This window comes from Protobothrops mucrosquamatus, unplaced genomic scaffold, assembly GCF_001527695.2.
Source record: "Protobothrops mucrosquamatus isolate PMUCROS unplaced genomic scaffold, P.Mucros_1.0 scaffold39, whole genome shotgun sequence".
Classification (NCBI taxonomy): domain Eukaryota; kingdom Metazoa; phylum Chordata; class Lepidosauria; order Squamata; family Viperidae; genus Protobothrops; species Protobothrops mucrosquamatus.
Window position 1 is genome coordinate 1811666 of NW_015386421.1, and position 24853 is coordinate 1836518.

General features: G+C 39.3%; 1 protein-coding gene across 1 annotated transcript in view; it reads left to right on the top strand.

Annotated features, from left to right (window-relative positions):
- Positions 1-24853, top strand: part of SLC6A9 (solute carrier family 6 member 9) — a 44787-nt gene that overhangs the window by 9524 nt on the left and 10410 nt on the right. The window lies entirely within an intron of this gene.

Here is a 24853-nt window from a genome sequence, read left to right on the forward strand (position 1 = left end):
CTCTAAAAATTACCCTAGGCCAGTCCTGCAAGCTGGAACAACCAAGTCTTAAGGGCGCGGCGGAAGGAAGGGAGATCAGGGATCACCCTGATCTCTGGGGGCAGTTCATTCCAGAGGGTGGGAGCTCCCACAGAGAAGGCCCTCCCCCTTGGGGTCGCCAGCCGGCACTGTCTGGCCGACGGCACCCTGAGGAGACCCAAGTCCAAAAAGCATTATAAAAAAACTCTTGAGTCCAAAAACATTTTTAAAATCCATAATGTTCTATCCTAGGTTAAAAAACAAAGTAAACTATATTTTATTTTCACTTCTTTATTATCTCAAATATTGAAAGCAATTTTGTGTATAACAAGCATATTGACTTAACTTCATCAGCATGAAGGACGCTAAATTATTGATATACATTTGCAAGTAAGTGCAAGCTAAATTGGAAACTTTAGTAGAATGTTTATTTATCTACATTCAAAAAACAGTATAAAGTAGCTGCCGAGTTTGCAAGCACTGCTTGAGAAAAATCATCAAGGCTATCGAATTGTAATTTGCAATTGAAAATGGAGATGTCTCTCGATGTAAAATTCTACCTGATGCTAAGAAACAAAATAACTACTAACTTCCACTTCACTTAATGCCGTTATATGTATCTTAAGTCAGGTTGAGTAAAATCAAGATTTTATGCAAACACTCAGAGTTTATAACCTAGGAGATTTCTCTATGAAAACAGATGTTCGAGCACCAACACGCTTGGATTCTCTGATGTGGCAAGATGTGTTTAACAGCTGGAGCAAGGGAGAACCCTTTATACCATCACCCCTTGTTTTCTCTATGCAGAGATGCCTTTCCCTGCTGCATCCAAGCAAATGCATTCAGTGTGAAATTCAGAGGAAGAATATTTCATTGGAAGTATATTTCCTTTAATGTCCTCTCTTCCCTCCAAAGGATAAATTACAATGCATGATAACTTTTGAGTTTTAGATCCTGAAATTATACGCAGAGCCTGATAGGGTTGATAAGCTTTTTTTCCTACTTTTTTCCGCATTATGAGAGACATCGAGTGACTGCAGCTTATTTCACACTATCCAAATTAAATTAACTACAAGCATATTGTTGTTCTTTGGTGAATAGATATGTGAAATAACTTCAAGTTTTATATGTTCCGAAATATGTGTGCAAGATATTTTAAGAAATACAGGTCTGTATTTGTTTATTCTGGTGTAAACATTCATTGCCAGATTTTTTTCAAGAGAATTTAAAACACGTAAATGTAGTTAACTTTTAATGGGACTTCTCTCTTGTAATAGACACATTTTAAAATTACACAGAAGTTATTCCATAATTTTATTACAAGAATTTTTAAATATTTTAATAAAATAGTTTATATATTAATTGTGCTAACTGTGATACTATACTATAATCAAAGTAAACATAGCTGTATTTAATTTTTGATTAAATATATCTGCCTTTTAACATGGGTATTTTAATCTTCCTAATCTGTTATTATTTAATACCAATATAATCTTTAAAAACAAATTAATATATGAATATATCTATTTTAGTTTTCTTCTTTAATAGTTTTGTTTCTTTAATTTTTTAAAGTAAAATGGCTGATGTTTTATTATATATATGGAAGCACCTAGATGACTTTAGCTGATCTTGAAAACCTACCCAGGATTGGATCTGGTTATTTCTTGAATAGGGGAACACCAGGAAATCCCAGGATTGTTAATTGTTAGCTGTACTGTAATTTTATGTTCCAATTTGGGTTCACAATCAACTTCCTCTGACTTTTTTTTATAAATGTTGCTTGTTTGTTTGTTAGAGCTACCAATAAGCGTTGCCATCATAAATATTTTAGAATTAAAAAAAGATAAAGGTTTCCCCTGTCTGACTCTAGGGGGCAGTGCTCATCTCTATTTTTTAGCTGAGGGAGCCAATGCTGTCCAAAGAGACTCCTGTGGTTGTGACTATACACCAAGGCGCATGGAAGGCTGTTACCTTCCCACCAAAATGGTTCCTATTTATCTATTTGCATTTGCATGCTTTCAAGCTGCTAGGTGGGCCGGAGCTGGGGCAAGTAATGGGAGCTCACCGCATTGCACAGTACTCGGGTCTCGAATCCAGACTGTCAGCTTTCTAGCTGACAAGCTCAGCATCTTGTATTGCTGAGGCATAGCATCCCTCTTATCCTTAACTGATAATTACTATTATTTTATAATTAAATATCAGCTAAGGTTCCAACCCTACAGTAATGGCAGTGGCTGAGAAGTGGCTTAAGTAAGAGTAGACACACATATGGTTAAGTTGCAGAGATACCATCTGTGAGATTTTCCTGAGAATAATTCTCTGAAAAATAGAATAAATATTTATGATATTATGAATAATGATACAGAGTTGTGGCTTGAGTGGCATACAAATTTAATAATAAATATAATAAATATAAATATAACTCTGAGGCATCTATTTCTTGGTATATGTTGTGATTAATCCTTCTAAGGTGTCTGTCTGTCTGTCTGTTTGTTTGTTTGTTTGGTACATTTGAGTCAGTGTTGATTCCTGGCAACTGCCTGGAGAAGCCCTTGCAATTTTCTTGTCAAGTTTTCAGAAATGGTTTGCTGTTGTGTGCTTCTGAGGGCTGAGGGAGAGTGACTGACGCAAGTCATCGAGCTGGCTTAGTGTGTAAGGCATGGCTAGAACTCGTAGTCCCTTAGTTTCTAGTCTGCTGCCTTACTGCAGCAAAATGTATAATACAGATAGTCCTCCACCTACGACCATTTGTTATAGTGACTGTTCAAAGTTATGATGGTGCTGAAAAAAGTGACAACCATCACGTGATCACGATCAGGGTGCATGACAGCCAATGTGTATTTACAGCAGCATCCTGGAGTCACATGATGGCCATTTACGACCTTCCTGTCTGACTTCTGACAAGCAAAGTCAGTGGGGGAAGCGCAATTCACTTAACGACTGTGTGATTCGGTTAACAATAGGTGGCAAAAAAGGTCATAAAACAGGATATGACTTACTCAATGACCACATGCCTTAGCAATAGTAGTTCCAGTTTCAGTTGTGGTCATAACCTGAGGACTACCTGTAGTGGTAAAATATTCCTAAACTAAAAATACAGCATGGATTGAGTTTTCTGTCCTATCTTTGTCTACCATACCTCTCAGATCTATTGATAGATGCATATTTGTTTTTTTAACAGTAATACTGCTTATATTGTAAAGTTATTTGCGTGTTGAAGGTTTGAACAACTTCTGGTCTGATATTTGTCATGGCTCAAGAAGGATGCCAGGTGCAGATTTAAAATGTTTGCATTCCTTATTTGTACCTTATAGCACATGGTTATTGTTTTATTAATACTGAATAAAAATTAAATCTTCCCTGTGCTAAAGAGTTGAAGGAACTATACTAGATCTCATGAGTATCTGCTGGAGGCTCTTTATGTTAAACAAGTGATTGCATAAGTATATTCAGTTATTTCAAATAGCCCCTAGAATTGCCGCATAAGCTAGAAAAAGACTGATAGCTGTTGTGACATTACTGTTATCGGAGCATGAGATGTCTTTGCATTCAGTGGCATATTTAATTCCACCATCACCTCTTCCCCGAATTTGTGTCCTTTTATGTTATGGTGGCTTGGTTTTAGTGTTGGTATAACTTGCATAGTGTAAATAAGCTAAAAATATTCCCTATTTCATATCTTTTAAGTGGAAATGCTTTTTTTTTTTTGCTTTTTGGGTGAGATTGTAAGAACTCTTAGATCAAGCTAAGGCCAATCTTCATCCAGCATTTTCTTTCTCTCAATGACCAACCAGGTACCACTGTTTATAAGGAGATATTTCCTAAGAACTGAAATTTGGAGATAGTAATGAGTCATGAATTGTTTCTGTCCCCTTTTAAAGCTATCCAGGTTAGTGGCCATCCCTATGTCTTGTCATAAGGAATTTCCATGTTTTAAAAATTAATTTTGTTGAAAGTTTTAAAGAGATCATAAAAACTAACACAAACTAGTATGAAATGGAGAAAACAAAGAAAAGAGAGAGACAGGGAAAAAAGGAAAAAATAGTAATGAAAAAGGATAAAAAGAAACAGAAAGAACCTTCTGATTTATTCTACAGCAAATATAAACATGATTACAAAATTATCTCTTACTCTATGATTATGAAATAGCTAACTTTTTTCTATCATCAAAACTACAAGTCATAAGTGATTTTGGGGAGGGGGTTATGCAAAAAAGTCTATACGGGCTAGTGTCTTTTCTCTGATCAAGGAAGTCAATTTAGCCATCTCTGAAAGCTCCATCATATTCACCAACCATTCCTCCATTGTGGGCAGTGTCAAACATTTCCACTTTCGAGCATACAATAGTCTTCCTGCAGTTGTCACATATAAACATAAAGTTCCATGACTTTTTCTAGTTGCTTGTCTGAGTCCCAAAAGAAAAATCTCTGGTTTCAATTGTACTTTAATCTGTAAAATCTTCTGAATTAATACATGTATTTGTATCCAAACTGTTTTGGCTTTTTTACATGACCACCAAAGATGATAAAATATCCCTTCTTGGTCACATTTCCAGCAAAAATTTGAAGCACCTTTATACATTCTAGAAAATTTCTCTGGTGTCAAATATCAACAATATATCATTTTCTAAAGATTCTCGTTAAGATTAGAACATAATTCAAATTTCAATCTCTTCAGCCACATATTTTCCTGTTGTCCATTTGTATACTGTGGCAAAGTTTTTAGCCCATTTAAACATACATTCTTTCGCTTAATCTTGTTCTCATATTTTAACAAAAGTTTATACATTTTAGCAATAACTTATTCATCATTAGTACATAATTTTGTTTCAAACTCAGTTTTACATTATTCAAAACAAAAACTATAATTCACTTTAATGCTTTCTGGTAAGTGTATATAAGAAAACCACTGACAAATCGATTGTCAAATCTTCTCTTGACTTTATTTTACAATCTCCTTGAGAAAATTCTAGTACCTAATGATAAGTTAGTCATTTATCTATCATTTCTTGTCTATAAAATGCTTCTTGTGCTGAAAGCTACACAGGTGTTTTCAGGTACAACCTAAACTTGTAAGGAGTTCCAATATTGCCCTTTTATTGTTCTTGTTAGTGGTATCAGCACAATTATGTTTTCCAGCTTATGTAAGTAGTGAAGATTTCAGTGAAGTTTACAATAAATGTCAGAAAAAGGAATAATTCAACTCTATTCTTAAACAATTGTAAACATGCTGGAGGTTTTCAAGAAAAGAGTGGAAAATCGTTTTTCCGGGATGATATAAGATCTCCTGCCATTGGGCAGAGGGTTGGACTAGATAACCTCCAAGATCCCTTCCAGTCTTATGATTCAATAATTCTGTGATTCTGTGTTAGGCTGTTAGGCAGCTCTGTTGTAAGGTATTCCTTCCCTCCTTGTGTAATGTCTTTATTATCCCCTCTCCCTATGCATCTGGCTGTTATCCCGATGTCTGAGGCTTTCATCTCATATTTCCTTACAGTTCATAGCAGGCAACTGATTTTTGAGGAATTTATGAAATGCCTTGACATCGCATGTGGGGAAATGGCTTTTACAAGCCGTTCTTTGTAGTTTCTTTTACTCAGATATGATCTATGTTTTACTTATAGTTTAATATTTATGATTTTGCCTGCCTATTTTTCTTTTATTTTACTTTACAATGCTTTACAGCCTGCTCCAATCCCAAAGAATTTTGACTGGGATATAGCAGATTTCGTAATATAATTTAATGTGACTGAATTATTCCATTTAAACAAAATAGTAATAGGAACCAAAAAGTGGGTCCAAACTATAAAATTAATTTCTGACAGAAGTAAAACTAAATATTATCAAAAGCAAACTTAAAATTCAGTGTTTGACCTGAAGAACAAATTAGCAGTTCTAAATCTATGTGTGGTAGGCAATTCGAAGCAGTCCTTGGAAGATCATTCATTATAGTTTTCAAGTTTTAGTCAATGCATGTTTATTAATAGCTGGTACTTACATGAACACAGACGGTTTTTTAAAGAGTAATTACTTAAATACATGAATACACGTCAATGTGGTGCATACAGACGTATATTTGCATTTACAATATAGTCTGGAGAGTGGTATTGTGATTTGGATACATGGTCCTACAGCCTGGTTATTATAAAAAAGCATGCTCTGTGGAATTAATGTACTATAGTGCAAGGGTCCCCAACCCCCGGTCCGTGGACCAGCACTGGGCCGCAGCATGCCAGAAACCAGGCCATGCAAACAAGCAAAGCCCCATCCGTGGGGATACAGGCAGCATGCAAAAGCACACCCCCTCCAGTCTATGAAAAAAACTGTCTCCATGGAACTGGAGCCCAAAAGGTTGTGGGCCACTGCTATAGTGGACAACAGAAAGCTGCTTTAATCTGTGCATTGAATTTTTTTCTGCCTAATCTAACTAGCTCCCCCTACTGATTGCATCAAAAACTGCTGGTGTTCCTATCTGCTTTTCCTGCATCAGTGGAATCAAGGTCATACAGAGCCAGGGACTGGTCAAGCCTAGCATTTTGTAACAATTGCCTCCACACCAGAGCCGTTCTATGTGTAGCTATGGTAGGCCCCCAGACCTCATCTGGCATATACCCGCCCCCCTCCTTTTCCACATTTTACTGTGACGGTCTGCGATGTTGCATTCATGCCTCATTGGGCTTCTTGATGTCGATGTTCAGGAAACATCTGGGCTGCTTGAAGCCATAGAAGGGAGCAGGAAAGCTTAACATTCTGTCATAGGCTGTACTAGACAACCCTCCCTAATAAAAAAAGCCAAAGCAAGCTGTGCTGAGATCAGAACTCAAGGAGAGGATAAAATTTCTATATTCTTGGAATATATCCAAATTTTGGGTAAACCTAAATCATTGGAGTGTCATTTTCATTCATTCTCTTATTCACTGTTTGAATGTCACCAGATGGTCCAGTTTGTGCAAGGTGACCTTGTAAATGGTTACCATAGAAATGGCCATCATGATGCTAAGAAGAAGAGATAGCAGCTAGAGATCATGAGCATCAGAAGAAGTCTGGGATATCTTACTTTAAATTCATGCCATTGAGACCTGCGCTCCCCTTTCCACTTAGATCATGCTCCTCACTTTTCTTCATCCCACCCTGGAATCAGGGACATATACGGTAAATCAAGGTGATAACGTTAAAATTCATCCTCACAAATTGCTACTGAACTAAATATTTCTGGTTTATTTAAAGATACGGAGGTTGCTAAAGAGGTAGCCTATTTGAAGGTGAGGATTAGACAGTACTTAGCTATCCTGTATTTGTACAGTAATGAGTTTAGTCCAGCCTTCCTATACTCTGAGTTGCAAAATCAGGAAATCTTTGATCTTTGAAATCTTTGAGAGTTGAATAGAAGAAGTTGGAATGAATTGTTGGTCAACACTAATGTTGGAAACTTGCATTTATTAATTAGCCTATTGGAAACTTGCATTTATTAATTAGCCTATTGGTTCAGTCCGGTATTATGGACTCTGGACTGCAAACATATATTCTGCAATGGAGCTCTTTTACCTCTGTAAAAGAGAGAAAAGCTCATCTAGCCCTCCTCCCTCATGTCTAGAGTGGGTTTCCAATTCACAGTTCTCAACCTATAGTATTAGCAACCTGCTGTTACCAATTCAGCCAGCAATCCAGAACCTAACTATGAAACACTGTCACACATATATCCATGCGGAGTGGGAGAAAAGAAGAGTATTGACTTTCATCATCAAGTCTTTGCTGTTCACATCTGTCACCCAGATTGCCCTCAGCCTTAGAGAGAATGTGGTGTTCTATACAGTGCTTTTTTTGTAAAATAAAAATAAAAAAAGGTGCCGGAACTCACACACGTCATACAACCCGCCTTGCCTACCCTACAAGGTTCCATCCAAAAAAGGTTGCCGGAACTCCGTTCTGGGCGTTCTATGACAAAAAAAGCCCTGGTTCTATATATACGGGTCTTAGAATGACCTCTTAGCAACCCTAGCTTGTTATCAGTTCTAGGACTGGTTGGGCTTGTCAGGATGCCCTGCAACAGGTGCTTGCAAGCAGGAGCCCTTGGAAGATCAGGGTGCGCCAGCCAAGCCTAAAATAACCCAGTAAAGAGGGAACATATGAACACAGTGAATGAATGCTGATGATGTAGATACCAGTGAAACTGTATTCTTCAATGTATTCCAAGCATACCTGGTTCCAAGAAACTAAACCAAGCTGCATGCAGAGACACTAACCCTGAGCACCCAGCTTGAAGAATATCTCAGCCCAGCTAAGTAAAGGGCTTGTTAATGGCATTACTTACTAACTACCCTTCTCCTTGTCCAGACACAATATGGGGTCTGAGCCTACCCTTTTAAATTAAATTTTTAGTAGAAACGGCCAAATTTAAATAGTTATTTTTAATCTTTTTAAATTTTGTATTGTATTATATCATTGTTTTAAACTGGCTGTAAGCCGCCCTGAGTCCTCCGGGAGAAGGGCGGGGTATAAATTTAATAAAATCAAAATCAAATCAAATCCATTTGTTGAAGCTGATTAATTGGGCTGGTGGTAGTGGTCAGTACCCGACCCAGATAATTAATCCTAATTACACAAAATCAGGTGGTTGAGTCATCTTTTTCAGCATTGTGTGTATGTGTGCTGGGCAGACAAGAAAGATACAATAGGTTCCCCATTCAATGTAGCCTTAGAGTTCAATCTTAATTCTAACTGATAATACAATTGCAACTTGAACTTTCTCTGTCTCTCAGATTATTGCCTTCATGTTATGTCCTGCAGCTAAGATTGAAAGTGCCTATTGCTTCAACTGTTATAACCACGTTCTCTGTAATATCGTAGCTACTGTAGGAGAGCATACACTTTGCATGAAAGAGGCCTGAAGTTCATTCTCTGGTGTCTTCTGTCTAAAACCCTAGGCCAGGGGTAGGCAACCTTGGCTCTTTTATGACTCATGGACTTCAACTCCCAGAATTCCTGAGCCAGCATGGCTGGCTCAGGAATTCTGGGAGTTGAAGTCCACGAGTCATAAAAGAGCCAAGGTTGCCTACCCCTGCCCTAGGCACTACCTTCTTTGGATGTGTTGAAGAGGCTAGAGAGTCTTCTGCTTGGGTTGCTTTGATTGGGACTCTTGCATCCCAATGTCTAAGTACTTGTAAGAAGACAGTTCTCAGTTTGAAAGCTATCTATTACAATTCAGCATGGAAAATAGAAGAGTGCAAATATAAAGGGATGTACATTGCTGCTCAAAATCCAGACCTGTCATACAAATTAATGGAATCAGAGCTAGCAATGAATAGAGACTGCTGAAATGGAACAGTACTGTACATCTGTTATATTAAAAAAAAGCCAATAACAGGTGTGGGATGATAAAGAAGGGTACTGAGAATGAGATGTCAATATCACAATGTCCTTTGATAAATCAATGGTGAAGCCACATCTGGAATATTGAGGATAATTGAGATGATCAAGGAGCTGGCGCAGCTTCTCTATGAGGAAAAATTGCAACATATGGGGCTATTTAGTCTAGAAGGGAAGTGAATAAAGGAGGACATGATTAAGGTGTGTAAAAGTATTACAGGATTAAGGTGCATAAAAGATAAAACGGACAAGGAGAAGCTATTTTCCCCTCCTCAAAAGACTACAACCCAAGTTCATGCAATGAAATTGAATACTAAAAGAATCATGATAAACAAAAGGATTTTTTAAAATACAAAATGTAATTCAACTTTGGTATTCAGTACCACATGATGTGATGTCGGCTACCAGCTTCGCTGGCTTCAAAAAAAGGGTTGGACCAATTCATGGAAGTCATGGAGATCAATGGCAATTAGGCTTACTGGCAGTGTGATTGCCTCTGAAGGCCATCTGCAGGCAGTCTAGTGGTCTTGCTTTTGCAGTTGTTTGGCCACTGTGAAAACAGACTGCCAGACTAGATGGGCTAGGGATCCAATCCAGTAGGACGCTGCTTATGTGAGGGGTCCATGGTGCTCTCTGAGCTTGCTTGTTTTCTTGCAGACGTTTCATTACCCTAACTAGGTAACATCATCAGTGCTAGACTGTGCTTACTTGTTTTCTTGCAAATGTTTCATTACCCTAACTAGGTAACATCAGACTAGCACTGATGGTGCTACCTAGTTAGGGTAATGAAAAGTCTGCAAGAAAACAAGCAAGCTCAGAGAGCACCAAGGACCCCTCATTTCAACCCAGAGCTACAAATATTCTCCTTCTTATGTTTATTGTAAGAACAATGAAAGAGAAAGCAATAATTAGAAGTTGCCTATTTATTACTTCCCAATAAATGGAATAGATACCAAGTCTGAGTCATATTCTTCCTCACTGTATAAAAATATTAAATTTCTCTTTCAATTGGAATAATTATTTAAAAAATTATATCTAAAATACTTTTGTAGAAATTAGTATGTTATTAATAGCACCAGCCCAAACCTCTATATGTAGATTTTGCTGGAATCCTACTTTATCTTCTGGTAATATTTCTTTTCATGCATTTTGGACCAATTTAAGAAAGCCAAATAAGGTTCATGCGTGTGCTTGCTGTTTAAATCAGGAAAAGTGTGTGTGAAATTAATGTAAAAAGCTCTTCTCTCCCGTGAGTTTGCTTTGTTCTAACGTGGCATTTTCCAGATTACTCTTCAATGAAAGACAAAATATTGGAAAATTCAGCCACAGTTATTCAAGATATTCCATAGTTTGGCCTGATCAGTTTCCCCATCTACCTCAATTCGGTAGAATAGACAGGAGATAAATTTCGCCTCCTGCAAGTGAAGAGAGGTATTGATGAGATTTCAAACGCCCGAGGGCTCTTACCCTGCATGTGGGGTGCAGGAAGACTGACAGGAAAGGAAAGGGAGAAAAAGAAATGGAGAAACCAGCTGGAGAGCTGTGTGTCTGGGTACGGAATGCTGATGGGCTCCCCGGTAGGGCACGCAGGGGACTGGGCAGGCGGGGGCAGCATGGTGCTGGAGGAACTGAGCTGAAAGTAATGCCAAGTCCATGAGTAAGAGGCAAGCGCATTATCACCCCAGAAGCAGCAGGACTGGATGGGAAGAAAGCAGCAAGCAGGAGCAGCAGCAGTGCTTGCAACGCCCCAAGATATCAGGAATGAGCAGCCAAGGGAGACCTTGCCCCCGAGAACAGGTCAGTGGGCCACCTTTCCTAAAGCACCAGGTGGGGAAGGAGCTGTTTGCTGATGGGGATGACGGACCAACAGAGACACGCATGTGAGAACTGCAAAGCCGACCTCCTAGCACAATGCTGCTGCTGCTGCTCCTGCAGCAAGTTACTGAAGAGGGAAAGGGGAAAAGTTAATGCCAGAGACTCAATGAAAGCCGGTGGCTACATGCTTTCAAAGCCTTTTTGTGCTGGCTCCCAGGGAGACAGCGGCATGAAGTGAGGAATTGCCAGGCTCAGTGTGGCTCCTGCATCTTTGCCAGTTTGCTTGTCATGAGGGTGGTAGTACACAAAACAATTTGAGTGCTAAAGCCCAAGACACGCAGGCAGAGGAGGGTATCTTGGCAGAAGCCAGCACGCTGCAATTAAGCACTGGGGGTAATGTGCAAAATGGAGCAATAATTTAATTGGGGATTCACAGGTCTTCCCTTCTTGTGAGCCACAAGAAGCGTTCCTCCCATTCCGGGAAGCTGCCACTCTTGTTTCCTTGGAGAGTCCCTGCCATTCCCTCTGTAAGTTCTCCATGTGTAGTTTGGAATCAGGAAGTACTCAGCACTACCACCATTTATCCTGTTCTTAAACTTGTACATGACATTACATTTGCTAGTGAAAGGGGCAGAGAAGAACAAAACCAAATAGGAAGCTGTTTCATTATAAAATGAAATAAACATGTTTATTAGAGCAACCAGGTAAGTTTTTTTTTAAAGTTTCTATGCAAATCCCCTACAAGTCAATTAATTCCAAGACTGTGTTGCATTTGGTCTAGATATATTCTCGGTAAATATAAAGCTTTTTCCCAAAGCAGTTCTCTTTTTAAGGTTTGCTAGTTTTTCCCATCTGCCCCTTCCTGTCCCTTTAAATGATTCAGAAGAAAGAAGATGCAGGAGAAATACCAGGATGAACAATTTGTTCATCCTTTTCCCCCTTGCAGCAGCAAAAGGGTTAGGAAAAACTTTGGAATGAAGGGGGATAGATGTGTGTATGTGTAAACTTGACACTAGTTTCTTTCTATTGGCCTTGATACTTTGGGTCATTGAGTTCCAAAGGTGAACTGCATATTTTGTTAATGGGTATGTTATATTTTTTTTATGCTATAGTCAGGTTTGGCAAGAAAAAAAATATAATTTAAAATTAAGATATAGAGAGAGTAGGGTATTGGAATGTCAGCTCCACATTTTCCTTTGTCAACATGCCTGGTCTGTAGTTGTTAAAGACAGTAGATCCTTCATATAAGAGCTGAAATTATCTTTAAGAGAGGAACACAACCTCTATTGTCAGAGGTAACTCTTTGCTGTGATTTTGTGGTGTGTAACTATGTGTATGTTAATTCAGTAGCTACATTTATATTGTGTTCCTTTTCCAGTTTTTCCTATTTTGCAAATGCTAGCTGAGTTTTTCTATAGAATGAAATATATTACATTGCATGATTAATTCTCTTCCATAATTAACTTTTTTTCCTTAATTATCATATCTTGTAACTCTTTTGACCAGTACTACCAAATTTTGTGATGGGGTAAAATTCTCACCCATAGCGGCAAATGCTATCAATGTGCAACAAATTACTAATTATATTACACTTCACTGGGGCAAGAGAACTTTGGAAATGGATTCTTTAAGCTACCATAGAATTAAACTGAATTCAATAGAAAAAATAATTAAATAGAATGAGAAATGGTAAAATAAGACTCTAGTTCCTTCCTTGCTGTGGAAATGTTTTGTTAGACCATCTTCTACAGTGACGAAAACTGAATTCTCAGTTATTAGAGTATATATTTTTTTAAAAAATAACATTTTGCAATGGAATTAATTCTCCAAAATGTTTAAGTGTATAGAATGTCATAAAGATAGGTTAAGTGTTACACTCTTGGAAATATGCAAATACTTTTGTCTCTCCTATTAAATGCAATCAAATTGTAAATTTGAACAACAATTCCTTCTGAATGCAGTGTGGCTATGCACAAAGTCATAAAAAAGATTCATAAAAAAAGTAAATTCAATGTTATTATCAATGTTCATATTTCCTTTTCCCCTTAAATAACAATATTTCCATGAAATACAGGGGATACTTCCAGTTCTGCCATTACCCTTGGAGTCATTCTCAGAGCAAGGAGACATTTGAAGGAGCTATTCCTTTAGTAAACCTGGCCCAAGGTGTGTTATTGTTGAGGCCAAGAGTTAGGAAAATGAACTGATCTGGTAATTAAATCTTCCAGCATTGATCAGAAACAAGCCACACGGGACATACAAAAAACCTATTCTTCCACCCAGGACCTACTGTTCATCTGGTCTAATGATAGCACTGGCAGTTCCATAGCCAAATTGATAAATCAGGGGCTATTGGTAACTTGTTGAAGTTAAGATGAGTGTATTTTTAAAATAAAAATACTGAATGTTTACATATGGTTTATCTTAGTAATTCACCTATAGAAACTATAGAAGTTAAATTTGAAACTATTTAGGATGATACTGCCTTGGCCATGCCATCATTTTCTATCGAGATTCAGCCAAGAAACATTAACAAATCAATTTAAGAGTTTAAAGGTTTTTTTTAATTGGCTTAGCCAAAGGTACATACAAGTACACTTTTTTTTAATTTGTTCAAGACTTCTGGAGTTGCCAAATGTATTTTTAAAGCCGGCATATTTGCCCTCATTTTCATATATAATAAAGTTATACTGAGAGAGAAAGAAGAATAAAGAGCATAAACCAGTAATTTATTAATGTTGAAAGCATGTTGTTAGGTTATTTTTATGCAAATTTAAGTTTAGTGGCTATCTTAGGAACTGGGAATACAAACTGAACAAATGCCCACACCTTCAGTCTGCAAACAAATGTGTTGTTTGCATTACAATTAGATAAGAGTTTTGTCCATTCCCACTTTCTTTCCTTTTAGCTTTCAAAGACTTCTGGCTGTCACTTTCCCTGAAGCAGGCTTGACATTACTTGTTGGAAGGTTAAAAGCTAACACAGAAGTTTCTTATAATCCGATTCATAGGACTCTATTACTGCACTAGATTCGCCTGGTGCTTCTGTGAAAGTACCGTAATACCGATAGTGACCATTCAATTCAAGACAAAGTTTAATTGAAGTCAGTTACAACTCATGGATGAGTTAAAAAGTGGAGGGATTTGTAGAATTGCATTCTTGTCTAATTCCTTTATGCCTGGTTGGAACCCTTGCTTTGCCTGTTTATTTTTATCATGCGCTGATGAGTGGATTTAATCAGGTCATGCATCTTTTCTCTATTTTGCTTTGTGTAGCAATTTAAGGTTCATCCCTATATGCCAGATGGAGTCCAAAGCATTATTGCAGTCAGTGAAGCAAGTAACTTTTTTTTTCTTTTAAAAGCAACATTAACTAATGAGTAGGGGAGTTGCTGTAACGAGGAAGGGCCACATATCAAAATCAGTAGTTCCTTTTCCTGCATTTTGGTATTTGAAGTTTTGTCTGCAAAAAGACATCTGGATATTACAGTTTGCGTGCTAATGCTTCTGAGCAGCTTGAACCTGGAGATAGATTTTATCCTTTCCCAGTTATAATTGACACTTGAAATGGTTTCCCAAGTCCTTTGGTAATAATCTTTTTATGAACAGGATGAATTTAGAATCCTTTCCATACCAATGTAGGCTTAGCAGCTTGCCACCTACTTGCTTGCGATCTTTTGTGATGGAGTCAGGTGGGGCTGCGCTCGATCCAAGAAATGCATGAGTGAGGATCCAAAGAAGGATTTCCGTTGGCTTCCAGTAAACTACTGCTTGCCACCTGGCTTTTAGCCCAGATCTTTCCTCATGACTGCAAGGCAATATGTCCCTTAGGAACTACTTGCCAGAAAAATTTTTTGCAGGTGACAGGTGCTTCTCAGCATACATCTAGTGACAGATTGAGATTTCATGTTGGGAGCAGCTGGATGGTCTACAAGTTCAGTTAAGAGGTGCTTCCCTTAAGCCAGCAGGTTAATGGCAGGAGGAAGGTAGCACTGCTGGATTTACATGGCGGGGAGCCTAAATTTTTTCTTCCTGCTCATGTATTTATGGAAAAAAAATGAGCTTCCTAGAGAAACTTGGCAACATTCTGAACCATGTGATTTCAAACGTAAAAGGCCTTGGTACCACATCTTTAATGCAATTTGATTTTCATTTGATTTATCCAAAGTTGGCTCTTTTGCCCACAACCATATGACATAATAAATGTGTCATTTTTTTAAATGGTATTTTTGCTACGGCAGTCTAATCCAGCAGTCCCTCTGGTAGTTACCACATTTCTTAAATAGAGCTATATACATTAGAGTTATGCAGCACTTGTATTTCAGAACCAACAGGGGTAAACATAGCTATTGCATGATTTTTTTAAAAAAAATGGGATGGTTTGAAAAAGTTGCTGAGAGGAACTTTCTCACTCTCATATATTCTAGTGCAGCTTTTGGAAAATGAATTTGAAGCGCTGCACAATTCATGCTGAACGCACACAAACAGGGGAAAAAATGTGTGCACATAGAAAGGGAATGATTTGTTATTTATTCCACAGATGAGTTAATGTACCCGTAAGTGAATGTGTACCTCTAAATGTGCATTAATATTATTAAATTAATGATATTTGAACTGTAACACTCAGGCAAAGAAAATGGTTTGGTATTCTGATTGGTAAGGATTGTTTAATCATAGTTTACCAATTAGGACATCCCTGGAAAAGAAGGAAGGAAGGAAGGAAGGAAGGAAGGAAGAAAGGAAGGAAGGAAGGAAGGAAGGAAGGAAGGAGGGAGGGAGGGAGGGAGGGAGGGAGGGAGGGAGGGGAAGGGAAGGGAAGGGAAGGGAAGGGAAGGGAAGGGAAGAGCAGAACACCTCATATTCTGCATCAGGTTTGTATGGCCAAACCAAGCCAACCAGTAAAATCATCCTGATTCAATAGGAATGAAATTTTACATAAAGTGGCTTTTAGTGTTTTTTTTAAATAGAACAAACAAAGATTAAAATGTATAACTATAACATCATATGCATATGCTTTAATAATTCACACATATATACAGATGTGGAAATAGATTATTATTCAGATACATGCCATACTGACATGGCTTGCATGATCCTAGAACTGGACACACCTTCCTCCAAATCTATATTTTTGCTTGTTGACTAAATACCTAATTGACTTTAAACTGAGACTTGATGTGAGATGTGTACAATGAACGATATGAAAAAAAAATGGTTTCATTTCTCCTTTCCCTGATAGAAACAGGGTCACTAAATGAGCAGCCATAATTGTTCCCAGCCTTGATCTTCTCTGGAAATAAATTCACATGCTTTCTTCTAATGAGGAACTGTTGGGGAATTAATCCTCCCTTGCTAAAATAGTTGGCAAATAGTAAGGATGACTGAAGGTGAATGAACCCCTGGTGGCTAAAGTTTCAGAACTCATCTTGCTCCTGGCATACAAAAGGGAAAGTGATTTCCTGACTGAATTTCATTCGTAAGGAAGTACAAGAAGTTTTTGCTTAATAACCGGTTGCATAGTAACTATTCAAACTCACAACAGACATCTCAAAAGATACAACCCCGTTTTAGAGTTTAGATAGTAGTGCAGTGATGGCGAACCTTTTAGAGACCGAGTGCCCAAACTGCAACCCAAAACCTATTTATTTATCACCGGGTGCCAAGTGGCTGTGTGCGTGGCTGGGTGGTCATGGCAGACTGGGTGAGTGTGGCCAAGGTGGGCGTGGTCACCTTGATGTTACTTATGGGGAGGGATGCCTGTGGGGGGCGGGCAGGGTTGGGGGAGATCCAGGGGGTCTCTGATAGGTGGGGCGGTAGGCAGGAGGCTCGTCCTGCAGCGTGAGGTGAGGCAGGGCAGGGATGCCATTGTCGCAGGGCAAGGTGAGGCAGGGGCCTGGGTGGCTGCTGTCTGACATAATCGCTCCCCGCACACAGAGGCCAGCAAGCGCATGGGGCTGACAGTGTCCATCAGCAGCCACAGCCTGCTGGCCCCGGCGCACTCTGGGGCTCTGCAGCCCGCCACCAGCAATTCAGAGAAGCCGCCTCTGAGCTGGAAAGTCAGCCGACAGCTGAGGAGGCAATGTAGTGGGTAGTGCCCGGGAAAAGGAGAGCATGCAAGGCCAGGAGGTGCTGGAATGCATCCGACCACGTGGGACCTCGGCGAGTTAGCGGACAGCTGGTTGAAGAGGGACAGTTGCCATCTCTGTGGCATGGCACGCGTGCCCACAGAGAGGGCTCTGAGTGCCGCCTCTGGCACATGTGCCATAGGTTCGCCACCACTGTGGTAGTGTGTATGCATACTCCAGTCACATGACTACATTTTGGGCACATGGCAACAGGCTCACTTATACAGTCAGTTGCAGTGTTCTGTGGTCACATGACCATGTTTTACAACATTTCTTTACCTATTTCTGGACTTTGGGGTTGGTTTCCGGCAAAAGAATGCCAGTAGGAATGAATGAACTAGTTTTATAGCCACTGCATTCATTAAAGACTGCTGCAAAAAAAGGTTATAAAATTGAGTCAGCCACATAGTTGCCTTGATTTATGACTGTCATGACTTCTGGTGGAAATTCTGGGCTCCATTATGGTCATAAGTCAAGGATTTCCTACATGCTAAATTGACCCCAAACTTCTACAGATTGGCTCATCTGATCATGATGCAGACAACCTGGGAGCTTCTAACTTCAGCTTTTTACGGTGCTCATTTTAAGTTGGCACCACCATCTAACTGGTAATCATGTGGCTAGAATGGGCCAAGCTCCATTAATTAAACTGAGTGCACGCCTCATTAGTGCTTACTTTGCAATTTAATCAGATTATCTTGATCAGAATTAGCTGTTTTAAGAGGCCAGCAATGGAAGATTTCTCCTTCGACTTGACAATAGGACTCCTTTTGTTTTTCATATTTTGTTTCTGAATTGAGAACTCAAAGGCACCTATTTCTTCATTGTTCATTTGTTTTGTTCCAGTTCAGCTGTCAAGTTTGAGACATATCAAATTCCAAAATAAAGACAACACTCTTGTAGGTTGCAGGATACACTGGAGCAGCTTTCTTCAAATGAGAATCCTCTCAGTGTCCTAGCCGGCTGAGAGAGTACTAACTGGCTGGGAATTCTGTGCCTTGTAGTCTGGCCCATCTGGAGGGCAACAAGTTGGAAAAGGCCTGCCTGGAGCGTCTTGTTCATCATAGCTCTTTATAGCAGAGACTCCCAGATGGTGTACCAAATTTCCTTTGTAGTGTTGTGTAACCAGGCAGACAACCAATTCGTTGCATAGGCAAACGTGCCACTCAGCCACATGTGGCTCCTGCCTGAACATCTTGTCCTGAGCCCGTGCTCAGGGAGCATGAATGGCCGTAAGCCCCAAGCAGGGACTCAATCGAAGCAGGAAGGACAAGCAGAGCAGGAAGAGAGCAGGGAAGGAGCTAGTTATTTGATTTACAGCATCTGGATTCCCTGCTTCCGTGGGACAAGGGCGGGAGACCAGTGCTTCCTCTCTCTGCCCCAGATTCCTTGCTCAACCATAGTGAAAGTTGTATTGGCCAAAAGGAAAAAGCACTCCGGAATCTCTGCTCTCTATTCTGTTATATATTTCACAATACAAAAGAGAGAAGCCGCATCCAGGCCACTGTGGCTCAGGAGAAAGTAGCACCTGAATAGGGAATAGAAGGTGAAGGGGTGAATATCATGGCATGTCTATACAATCCCAAAGCCCTGGATTGTTTGAGAGAAGAATCAAAAACCACCTGCAAACAAAGTCAGTTGATTCTGGCTACATTCTGAGAAGTTGAAAAACATCTCAGAAAAAGGCAGTGGCAAGGCTGCCAAGAAAACTGCAGGGATGCAGTCATCTGAAGCTCAGCTCCAGGATCTTTCTACATTTTTCACCTCCTGTACTCCAAACAAGAAAGTTTGCTAAATGTGGCAGCATTGCCAGCTCAGGTCTTATGTGAGAAAATTAATGAGATATTTGTATTATAATCAGAAAATAGCAGAGCAACTTCCCTCCCCCCCATGTTAAAATAACTCCAGCTATCTGAAAAATGCCATTCTTCAATGCATAAACAGTCAAAAGAGATTTCATCACGCAACTGCAAACCTCTAATGAAGGTAGATTATTTTTCATTTCAATATGAACAGGAACATTGATTTCTTGGCCCACAGCAACAATTATGTAATCACTATTCCCTGCTGTTATATTGTAAATGCTGCTTTTGCATTTATTTAAGCTTTATTTGAAATGTCACAAAGTATATATTTTCCATTTTACTGCATGTGTGTATGCACACTTTGCCAACTGGCTCTAATGCTTCACACATCTGATGAAATGGACTGAAACTGACAAATTCTAAGGTCGGATTAAGTAGGTTACTCTTATGTAATCACTCCACTATGACTATGATACTGTATCACCTTTTGAAATATTGAGCCAAGGGGCTAATTCCCTTATCTCTCCACATTATTTGGGGTGGATGTGCAAAAATTTCAGAGATTTACCTTGTCTGCATTCTTTCCAAGTTCATCTTTATTATGGTGTAAGTTTTCAAGTTTCCAAAAGATCAGGTATAGACACAGACAAGAATTACAATAGAATTTTGAATTGTTTATGGTGCTATGTTTATAGTGACATAAAAGGATTTTATCCTATTTTTTATTTTGCCAGTGGCTTGGAGAGTAAAGCAACATGATCAGGAAGGAGTATCTCAGGAGTTCCCAAAGTAGTATTTCCTCTAAACCAAAAGATACTTCTATTTCTTACTTTTTTTTTTGTTTCCACCAAGCTTAACACTCTAGATCACCAATATACCACAGTCACCTTCTGTTCCCAAGGGTCACAAATATGGTTATTTGTAGAAGGCCCAACTCTATTGCATTCTGCCAGACTTTTCTCCCAAATTAGTACAGAAGATGGTTTCTAGGCATCTCTGTGCCCGTGCGACTGCTATCTCGAACTGAATGACACGCTGAAGTGCACAATTCACTGTCTGCCAGCCCCATCCCATTTCAGTGGCAGAAAGCAGAACTGAAATGACAGTTTCCATTTGTTAAGCACTTATAGCAATTGATTTAACAGCAAAATATACATCCAAGAACTGTGTTGTGTTTTATGAGGCAGGGCAAAAGGGAGATTTTTATTGAAGATTCTGTGACATGTTCTTGTCCAGTTCTTATTTTTGGACACATCTCATGTGTCTAGGAAGTCATGTCTTCTGCCCCCTCTTTTCATTTGAGCAGTGCTGGCCATTAAATCTTTCATTATGCAGTGGAGGAACCATTTCTTCAACTCCTTTCTCTCCTCAGCAGAGATATTGCATTTGAATGACTAACATTCATACTATGCCAATCAATATCTTTTATTGGACCAAACAGATGTTTTCTGGATAGCAGCCAAAGCTTGCTATCTCTGGCTATTAAGGATGGACAGGTATCTCAGTCACATGTCTTTTTTCTTTGGTTATTAAAAGACTACTTTGTTTCTCTGCTCTGACTGAAGATTTCTGCTATTATCTCAAAAAAGGAAATCCATGATCTGTTGTTTTATCATAAGTGGATGATATATCTTCAAACTACTTTAGCTTCTGAATTCTCTCTGAATATGTAAATAAAAGATTGAACTGAACTGGTGGAAATTGATATAGGAACATATTCAACCACATAGGAGATATGGACCATTAAAATTCCAATTTAGTTTGCAGGTGAATGAAAGGCAGAATAAGAGCCACAGCACCCAGGAGACTCTTGTTCCAGCACAAAAGCAGAAATTCATTACCCATAGCTGGATGAAAAACTTGTTTTTGTGAGAAACCCTCCTCCCTGCTCCCCATTTGATCTGAACTTTGCTATTGTTCTGTTGGGAGATACAACGAAGTGGTGGTGCCAGTGTGGAGCTAGATAGACAAAAGATCTATTTGTGTTGTCCTAGAAAAGGGTTCATGCTTGATGTCAGCATCCCATCTTGCTTGGGCATCTGTGCAAGCTGCTGTTCCAGAATTCAAAAGTGCCTCTATCAGCCCAGAATGTAGGCAACAGTAAGTAGTTTGCTCCTTTTTTTTCTTCTCCCTGTGGGACAGAGAAGATGGGAGCATGCATCCAGGTCTTTTGGGGCTTGGGATAGCAATAGGTTCATTTGGGAGAGAGATGGGCCAAGCTTGCTTAGCATCCTTTATCTAATAGCAGAAGACTATAGAGCTGGAGTTGTTAGAGGCATGAAGTTCCCTCTTCTGGTTATGCCCCTTCATTACATCCTAGAAATTATTGCGCTGCTCACTGGTTCACTGAGTAGTTTGAGAAGCACAACTTCTAAAGGACACCGGACAGGTTTTTTTTCCTCACCAGGAAGACAGACAAAGTAGAAATATATACTGTCATTTGGAAATGATGTATGTCATTGTCCTCTATACAATTCTATGAACAGGGTACTATAATTTCACAACGACAGCTTGTCTGGGAGTGCCTGCCATATTCTTCCAGTAGGGAAGTATATTTTTACATTTATAAATTACCATTTCCTTTAGAAGTTCCAGGTGGCATATGTAGAGGCTTCTCATCATTTTATCATCACAGCAATACTCCTGCAAGGGATTTGGGGCTGATGTATAATTGCTGCTAAAGAATATCCCAATCACATTCCAATACATTAACTACTAACTGATACTGACTTCAGAGTGGCGGCTTTTTCTGGACCACTCTTTTTTTGTTTTTAATTTTTTTGTTTTTAATTATAGTTGTAACTTGGACAGCAGATTGCTAATTTGATTTAATCAAGGTAGGAATTTGAAGAAAGGAAATAATAGATCTCATAACCTATTAATGGCACTAAGAACAAGCCAAGATTTATTGACTCTTTCTAAATGTTTCCACTATTTCTTTAGAATCCATTATCCTCTATCTTGATAGTCTCTCTCTTTTTGGTTTGTGGTTGTTGACTGATATAAAGTTAACTTGGTGTAACTTAGTCCAGCTAAGAAACTGGACTGTGAAGCAGAAAGCACTTGCTTTGAATTTATCCAGCACACATTGGTAGCATTCATAAAGCTTATGTAACCTGTTTATTGCATCATGGCTTGGAACTAGAGTAGCTGAGGGAGCACCTTTTTTTCCAGAGTCTACCCATCCAACCAGGTCAAATAGAATGGGCATACTGCAGATCCCATCTGCCAAAGAATGTTGGCTGACAGGAACTAGAAGGTGAGCTTTTTCTGCAGTGGTCCCTGCTCTGTGGAACATCCTCCCTTCGGAGATTAGAATGGCCCCAACCCTATTAGCCTTCCGTCAAGCTCTGAAAATCTGGCTATCCTCCCGAGCCTGGGATGCTACATGTTCCAAGGGCCCTGCTTCTTGGTTATATTGTTAACAGGCCAGATATCTTGCTTTTGTACATACTTTGGATTAAACATAATGTTTTTATTGTTTTAATGCTTTTTAGTATTATTGTTTTAAAATGTTTTTTAAATTTTAATTGTAATACATGTTTTGAATTGTGAACTGCCCAGAGTTCTTTAGTAAGGCAGCTATAGAAATTAAATAAATAAACAAACAAACAGGCAAGCAAGCAAGCAAGCTAGTTAGCTAGCTAGCTAGCTAATTTCTGCTTTTGCAGAAAACATTAAAGCAATGTGGTTAAGGTACTAGGACCAAGGAGATGCAGGTTCTATTCCAGTGGTGGCGAACCTATGGCACGCGTGCCAGAGGCGGCACTCAGAGCCCTCTCTGTAGGCACACACACTGTTGCCCCAGCCCCGCCTCCTCCCATGGCCCCCTCCTCACCAGCAGCCCCCCCGGAGGAGAGTTGCCTGTGGGTGCAGCCCACGGGAAGCAGCGCAGCGAAGGACAGGGCAGCGGGGACAGGACTCCGCCCTTGCGCCCCATCGCACGCAGATGATGCTGCGGGGCACGGGCAAAGGGTATGGCCGTCATGGTACTGCTGGGCTGCCTGGGTGATCTGTGGCGGGCCGTGGAGGTGGTGGGTGGCTCAGTGGGAGGGCAGAGCAGAGACAGGTGGGGTGGTGGTTTTGGGGCACTTGATCTCTAAAAGGTTCTCCATCACTGTTCTATTCCCTTCTCAGCCATGGAGCCATTTTCTCTCAGCCCAACCAACTTCCTAAGGTTTTTGTTGTGAGGAAAAATAGGAAAATAGAATGTATATATGCTGTCTTGAGCTTCTGAATGAAAAGTGGATAATCTGATAAACAAACGAGCAAACCATAAATGAACTGAACATACTGGCTTCGTGAAACATATGAAACACACATACACACACCAATTAACATTAATCAAGCTCAGCATGTTATATGAATAAATGTGAACCTGTCTAAATACATACACAGTCATCACGTGCCCTTAAGCTACTCTTTCTAAGCCCCAGTACTGATACATCCTTCCGCATTCTGTGGAAAACTAATATTCTCATATCCTAAAAGGAAAAGCTGTACCTTGAAGTTTAAATATGTATTTTGCACATACATGATCCCATACTCAGTCCCCAGGAACTTCAAAGAAAATTGGAAAAAATTCCTGCTTGAAAATGTATAAAGCTGTTATCAAAGCTGGCACTCTCAAAAATACTGAGTTTAACAGTGTGACTCAGAATAAAGCATCTTCAAAGAATGGATTATACAGAAGTAATAAATATGAAGAATCTTGAGTTTGAAGTAATTATACAAATGCTAATTTATCATTCCTTATTCATAATAAATATAAGTTACATTAGATCCTAAGGCATGCTAAGATAGAGAAAAACAAATAATTTTGCTCAGTGCTTTCATTATAAGTACAAAGGGATTTAAACATTTAACATATTTGGTACCAAATTCAATTGACCATTACATGGCAACAGAACATTAATAGATGTTTATATCCTTTGGCACCCTCTACTGGTTGTCTAATTTTGCACGTGCACAATTATATTATAGCCCTTATTTGAAATATTTTAAGTATTTAGCTGATTTCCCCCACCCACTCTCCCACTCACGGAACTTCTCCACGTTTGCCTGGAGAAAAATGGAATTATAGTTCAACTTATTGGAACGGGGTACCAATCATATCAAGGAGGATTGTTTTAAATTACATACTAAGTAGACAAAATATATATATTAAATTTCAACCCAAGAATTTAAGAAAGTTCAAGAGTCTGAGTTTGACCTCTGAGGTTGCCACAAAGAGAAGTGCATTTGACTTCTTTTTTTTCATACAATAGTTAATATGTGAGACTCCCTACCACTAGATGCAATGATTAGTTTAAATAATTTTCAAAAGTGAAGACAGATTCCCGGAGAACATATTCTGAGCAGCATTTGCACATAGTGTATAGGGAAGCACCACACAAGAAGGTGATTCCTAAAATAACTGATCCTTCAGGGAGGCTTATATCTATGAATAACCATGTTCTGGGAACAAGCAATAAGGGAGAGCTGTGGACTTGATTGTGCATTTCCCAACTGAATCTGGTTGGCCAAAGATGGAAAGATAACATGGGTTAGACTAGCAAGGCTTCTCTGATCTTGTGGGGGCTCAGCTGCACAGTGGGTGACTAGAGGGACTGGCCCTGCCTGGGGTCTCTTAAGCTGGATCATTGGGCAGGCAAAAGAAACAGGAACAGAGGTTCCTTTGTGCTGCCTCCTCTCATGCCTGCTTTGTATGTGTTGCAACTGCCAGC